The sequence below is a fragment of the Cydia amplana genome, chromosome 10 (assembly GCF_948474715.1).
Source record: "Cydia amplana chromosome 10, ilCydAmpl1.1, whole genome shotgun sequence".
In the NCBI taxonomy this organism is placed as follows: Eukaryota; Metazoa; Arthropoda; class Insecta; order Lepidoptera; family Tortricidae; genus Cydia; species Cydia amplana.
Window position 1 is genome coordinate 17641328 of NC_086078.1, and position 7241 is coordinate 17648568.

Genomic DNA, 7241 nt, shown 5'->3' on the forward strand with positions numbered 1-7241 from the left:
GCAAGACATCGACCAATTTCAACCACGGCATTATCATTCAGATGGATCTACTGCCACTGCCACCGCCATAAACCATCGCGGTCACGAAAACAGAAAAAGAAAAAAGTTAAGCCTAACCGCCTGGTACGAGTGACATCGCCAATAGAGTTAAAAGATAGATACAGTATCAGATATATCGGAGCGGCTAAGGCGCTCACAAATATCTGAACACGCCTCTATTGTCAGGGCGTTAGAGAGCGTGAACACCTTGGCCGCTCCGATAACTCTAGCCGCCCATACGTCAAACCTTGCCAAGCAAAATGAAATTTTATTTTGTCAACACAAAGTTCAAATTAGAATGGAACAGGGGACCTTTTTATAGGTCTCTGGGCGGCTAAAGGATAGCATAAACTAACTAGGACAAGCGCGAAAAACTAAAATCGAAATTCCGATTCCCGCCTCTCAGCATTTCGCTTGTGTATTTTGCTATGTATTAATTTGCGCGGTCGAGACGCACGATAACTAAATAGGTACCTAATAATATTAATAATGATTGAGCGAGGAATCTTTCAGGGTGACAGTCTGAGTCCCCTGTGGTTCTGCCTAGCTCTGAATCCCCTCAGCACCCTGCTGAAAGATTTGAGACTAGGTTGCCGGCTTCGGAGAGAGGGTGAAGTCATTTCTCACCTTTTGTACATGGATGACCTCAAATTATTTGCACCAAATAGCCAAGACTTGAAGGAGCTACTGAAAACCACCGAAGTCTTCAGTAGTGCCATCAACATGGAGTTTGGTGTCGATAAATGTGCGGTTAAGCATGTACAGCGGGGGAGGGTTGTAAATTCAACAAATTTACAACCTTCTGAGACAATTTCTTTCAGATCTCTCTCTGAATCAGAAACCTATAAATACCTTGGTATGTCACAGTCGTTGGGTATTGAGGACGAGGGTATTAGACGGTCGGTGAAGGAGCGCTTTTTCAGTCGGCTCACAAAAGTCCTTAACAGTCTTTTGTCAGGAGGCAACAAAGTGCGCGCCTTCAACGCCTGGGTAATGCCCCTACTCATATACTCCTTTGGCATACTAAGGTTGACACAGACCGAGCTGGACGCCCTGGATCGGAGGGTCCGGTCACTGCTCACCGCACATCGCATGCTACACCCACGCTCGTCAGTTATGAGATTGTACATCCCACGGAAATGTGGAGGCCGAGGCTTCCTAAACGCCAAGGATCTCCACAACCGCGAGGTGTACAATCTCAGGAATTATTTCCTTAACAACGAGCGTGGGATGCATCGTGATGTGGTGGCAGTAGACAGGAACCTCACGCCGCTCTCCTTGGCAAACGAGAACTGGCGCAAACCTGTGGTACTAAGTACTTCGGATCGCAAGGCGGCATGGGAGAGTAAGGTGCTACACGGGCGGTTCTACAAGGCCCTCACGGGACCCGATGTGGACCTGCTCGGTGAACTGGTTACGATTCGGGGGCCTCTTCGGAGAAACCGAGGGTTTTGCCTGTGCAATTGCGGACGAAGTAATGATGACGAACAACTATCGGAAATATATCCTGAAGGACGGTACGGTCGACATTTGTCGGGCATGCCGCCGTCCCGGAGAGTCACTCAGGCATATCATTTCCAGTTGCTCTCATCTTGCTAACGGCGAGTACTTGCACAGACATAATCTCGTAGCCAGGATTATTCACCAGCAGCTTGCTCTTCTATACGGCCTTGTGGACCGCGAAGTACCGTACTACAAGTATTCACCTGCGCCAGTTCTCGAGAATGGTCGTGCCACGCTCTATTGGGATCGATCTATCATCACTGACAGGACTATTGTAGCTAATAAGCCTGACATTGTGATAATAGATCGAGCGCAACGCCGGGCCGTGCTCGTTGACATCACCATCCCCCATGATGAGAATCTCGTGAAAGCCGAGAAGGACAAGTCCAGTAAGTACCTAGACTTGGCTCACGACATAACCGCCATGTGGGATGTTGATTCGACGATCATTGTCCCGATAGTTGTTTCAGCGAACGGTCTAATAGCGAAGAGTCTCTACCAACATCTTGAGAGACTCTCGCTAGGTGATTGGATCAAGGGTCAGATGCAGAAGGCGGTGATCTTGGACACGGCGCGGATAGTCCGCCGGTTCCTCTCTCTGCGGCCCTAACCACCGGCAGCTTGAGCCTTGCCCCGCTGCTGGCGGCACCCTAGGTTAGGTTTTTTTGTAATATGTTTAATAATAAAAAAAAAAAAAAAAATGATTTATTCGTTAACTTAATTTAAATTACAATATTTGATCCGGTGCCTCTTTTTAAGTATTTTAAATACTTGTGTTAAGAGAACACCGCTCCTCCACAAATTGTAGCTTAAAGTAGACGTTATATAATAAACAGGTGGTTTACAGTAATTTTAATTTTAAAGATTTGGAATAGACGCGCTGAAGGCGTCAGTATAAGGTTTATATTATTTATATGTATTTGTATGTATTATTATGTTTATATGTATTTTTTATTGTTTTGTGAGTGTTTTTTATTTTACTTTTATATTCATATTGTAAAAAACCTAAACTAAGAAGATAAGTAAATAAAGAGTTTAATAATGATTATATGATCCTCCGTGTCGCCGAAATTATATTTAGCTTGTAAGATTATTATTATTGTATGTATGTTAGTTTGTAAGGTATGTATCTATGGGCCTTAGTTGCCTGACAATAAATTATATTATTATTATTAATAAAATATCATTATATAATGCCAGTGTACGTTCGAATTGGCATGTCTCTAATGTTATTGCGTATTCGAGCGATATTGGAGGCGGAAGGCGGATAAAGAAATTTCGATTTTAATTTTCGCGGTAGGGCCTCTGCTATGGTATGTACTCTAACAGAGAAAGTACGGTACTCATATCGACGCCAGAAACGCCGCTATACATTAGACACGACACGGTAGAGATAGCATCTCACTTTTACGTATTGCTGCGGCCCTGTCGGTTCTAGTTAATAAATCAAGTAAAGTGAAGCGCTTTAGTTCTAGATCCTCAGTTAGACACCTAACTGAGAAATAAGTAAGACAAGAGTGCTCACTCCATACATCAGTTCAGACTATTAATTTCAGTGTCTACATCTAGCATCGAGTAGCGGAACTATCAGTACTGCTACTTGACAATAGATGTAGCACCGACCGGAAAGTCTTATCTCAACAGCATAAGACTTTCCGGTCAGTGCTACATCTATTGTCAAGTAGCAGTACTGATAGTTCCGCTACTCGATGCTAGATGCTAATAGTCTTTTTGGTACTAAAACTGATGTATGGAGTGAGCACTCTATGTATATTTTTCTCTATGGCAGTGTGCAGATACTGCAGATCCGGAATTCCGCAACCAATGTGAACAGTGCCTTAAACCTAAAAACTGTTCTAGCGTGTCGCAGTTTGCACATCATTAGCAGAGTCATTATGTTCATTATGCGACGCGACGCGACGCGAAAATGAGCGCATTTGGTACCCAAGCCATAAGTATGATAATACTATTGTCTATTACTTATTCTGTGCTATAGGTAGGTCTACCGTTTAACTGAGGCATTTGCGTTATTATGATCAGATGACCTACCGCGCGAACACCGAAGTTCGCAAGCAAGTTTTCTCTTTTACTCTAATTAAGGCCTAATTATATTGACAGAGAAAGATGCCCGCAATTTGCGAACTTCGGTATTCGCATTAAGCCCTAAGCTAGCCTAAGGAATAAACTCTCGCCCGCGGGATCGGACCGATGCGACCTTCAAACACCAAAGAAAAGAGTGTACACCTCTCTTCTTTTTTAGGGTTCCGTACCCAAAGGGTAAAAACGGGACCCTATTACTAAGACTCCGCTGTCCGTCCGTCCGTCCGTCCGCCCGTCCGTCCGTCCGTCCGTCCGTCTGTCACCAGGCTGTATCTCACGAACCGTGATAGCTAGACAGTTGAAATTTTCACAGATGATTGTATTTCTGTTGCCGCTATAACAACAAATACTAAAAACAGAATAAAATAGAGATTTAAGTGGGTCTCCCATACAACAAACGTGATTTTTGACCGAAGTTAAGCAACGTCGGGCGGGGTCAGTACTTGGATGGGTGACCGTTTTTTTGCTTGTTTTTTGTTGATGGTGCGGAATCCTCCGTGCGCGAGTCCGACTCGCACTTGGCCGGTTTTTTATTTTGCAACACCCCTGATGTTGCAAGTGTCCTTGGGCGACGCTAGCTTGCCATCAGGCGATTTGTCTGCTTATTATCATGTCACATTTTCCGGGGCTAGCTCTAGCTTAGACTAATAAGGCTGCTGCAGTCACCATCCGAAGATAACCTTAATCTAGCTTAAATGGTTTCAGAGAGATATGCTTGGTAAACGTGGAAAACAACAGTTTTGGTGTCAAAGCAGCGGCCATATCAGTCGAAGCTGATTGAATTTCATTTATTTCATGACACACTTTGGATAGTGATGGGATAAAACGCTTGAGTTGGCACTTCTGTTTGAGTTAGCTCGAGTTGTGATGAGTGTAGCAATGCAGTGTCTTCCTGTCAAGTTGCGAGACACAATACGCAATACAGTAGGTATCTTCTATGCTTCCCTGATTTGGACGTACCTAATAGCTTAATGTGGCGGTACTTTGAACTTGGGTAAAATCATGACAAAACAAAAATCAACAAAAATGCAAGTTTTTCGCCGATCTAAAAATATTAGTTTCTTATGAACGATAATAATAAGTCCGAGAAGAATGGATTATTTAAGAATTGGCTAGCCTTTATTGATATAATTAATATCTACCTTTCCTTATAGTAATTGTTATTTTGGGAAACCAATTTGGGCGTGGACTTTGCTAAGCTAGCTAGAATGAGTTTTCCAATGTCACACGCTTGAAGCAGTGTACGGGTCGAGATTGGAATCGAACACCTAATTCTACCTACTCGAATTTTTCATAACTCGAATTTCAAGTCCAGTTGTTCATTTTTAACATTTTCCCAACACTAGAGTCTTCAGTATCTATGTGCCACGCCGTTCATAAACAACTTTTAGTACCCTGTCGCTGTAACTTAATAGGCACGTTTTATGCCATCCATGTGGCTAGAGCGACAGGGTACTAACGTGCATTGAAGGTGACTGTTTTATTTTTATATCGGCAATGCGGTACCTATCTAAATTGTAAGCATTTTGTAAAGGCATCAAAAATATCAGCATGCGAGTTCGAAAGAAAGTGAATTGGACTTTATTTTGTAAGGGATAAGACGGAGTTTAGATGCTTTCAGGTTGGTTGTATACTTGCATATACATTTGTTTGTACAACAGTCGGCATCAAAATAAGTAGGTACCATCGCCCACACTGTTAACTGGCCGTTCGTAAACCTTATTACAAAAGGCATAAGGTTCACCAATGAGCAGTTAAGAGTGTTGTTGTTTGTATATGCACTGCCCAATCGATTTTCAAGTTACTTGGGCAAAATTAGTTCTGGAACGCAATTTATCTTAACAAAGATTGCAAAACTACTTCAAAAAACAATTTAATTAGACTGTAACCACGCTAACTTTGCACAAACTTGTCAGTAAGTTCGGGAGTAATTTCAGTTATTTCCCTATGAACTTGCAAGTGGAATATAATTATTTTAACTTGTTTAGGTAAATGTGACTGTACCTGTCATCTGCAATTCAATGGAAGTATAAAGTACCTGTTATTTTTACGTGCCATTGCATGTTCAATACTTCTATCTTTACTGTATGCTTATCGAATCTACTTATCTTGAAGACTGACAATACTCTAATACACGAAAGCATACGATTTTGAATCTTACATCTCGGACATATGTTTCGAAATTGAATAATATTTAAAAACGTTATGTATTTTGAATAGCATTCGTTATGCAAATAATCTTAAATTTAAATTCACCGCGACAGGACAAATCGTCGCTATACTTACTCAACCTCATATCTGCAATAATCATTTGATGGAAATGTCGCTTTTCTTTCATTCGGAATACGGGTGTTTTTGTCATCAAATAAGTGTTGCAGATACGAGGTTGAGTAAGCACCGTAAAATGGGGTGAGTAGGGTCAAAACTGAAGTTCAAACCTCGATAACATTTTATTTTTACATATGAAAACTGAATGGCGTATATAATAAGTGTTCCGGACGTTTGTATTTTAGTTTTTATTTTATTTTGGGTAGTTCCATTTCATAACTTTGACGATAAAGAGGAAAACCCACCTCACCCCGTAGTACCTCGTATTTGGGGTGAGAGGGGTTTTCATAGAAAGGTGATTTTGGAAGATTGTTGGATCGTTTTTTTTTTATGCGTAGCAGTATTTTTGTAGCAGTAGCCTTAAAATCCCTTCTCACCCCCCTCTCAAACCTTCTCTCCCCATTCATAACCCACCTCTCCCCGCGAAACCTACTCACCCCGTTTTACGGTATAGCGGCGAAATGTTGTGTTTCTAAAGTAAAGACGCAAAACACAAAGAATTTCATACATTGTCCTACAGTTTCCTATCTCTATCGCACGCGAATAATTATTTATATTGCTGTCTCGCTGATAATGCCGACGCCGACGGTCAATGCCATTGAATACAGTAGGTAACTTTATAAAGCCTGACCAGTAATATATGATGATCATTGCCAAGAGGGCGCTGTTGTTCTCATGTATACTTACATATGATGCCATTTCAGTATAGAATCTGTGCGGAAAGAGTAGAGTCGTAGAATGTATTGGATCCTATACATTTTACGATTCTTCTCTTTCCGAACAGACTCTAGTATGAAAAAATGAGTTCCAGCGAAATTCCGCAACATGGCGCGTGATCATTATATTCCTGATCAGGCTTTACATTTGTGTTTACGTCAAATCCAGTAGTGCGAGCAGAAAAAATATTTCAGATTGAACAGCAACACTCTTAACTGTTCATCGGTGGACCTTATGCCTTTTGTAATAAGCTTTACGAACTGTCAGTTAACACTGGGGGTTAGGTAGGTACTCAACATTCTGAAATATTTTTTCCGTGTCCAACTACCATATTTACCAGAAAACCTTGCACTACAAACACGGAATTCAAATGTAAATTACCCGAAACAGAATCAAAATGGCGGTTTAAAATTAGATTATTGCAGGCCATCACGAACGGTATAATGCGCCTGATCATGCTAACTGTAATACAAATTGGATTTATTGTTGACTTTTGCTGATCTTCATTTATTTATTTATCTAAGTACACACATTTATTATCGGTCAAAATGTTA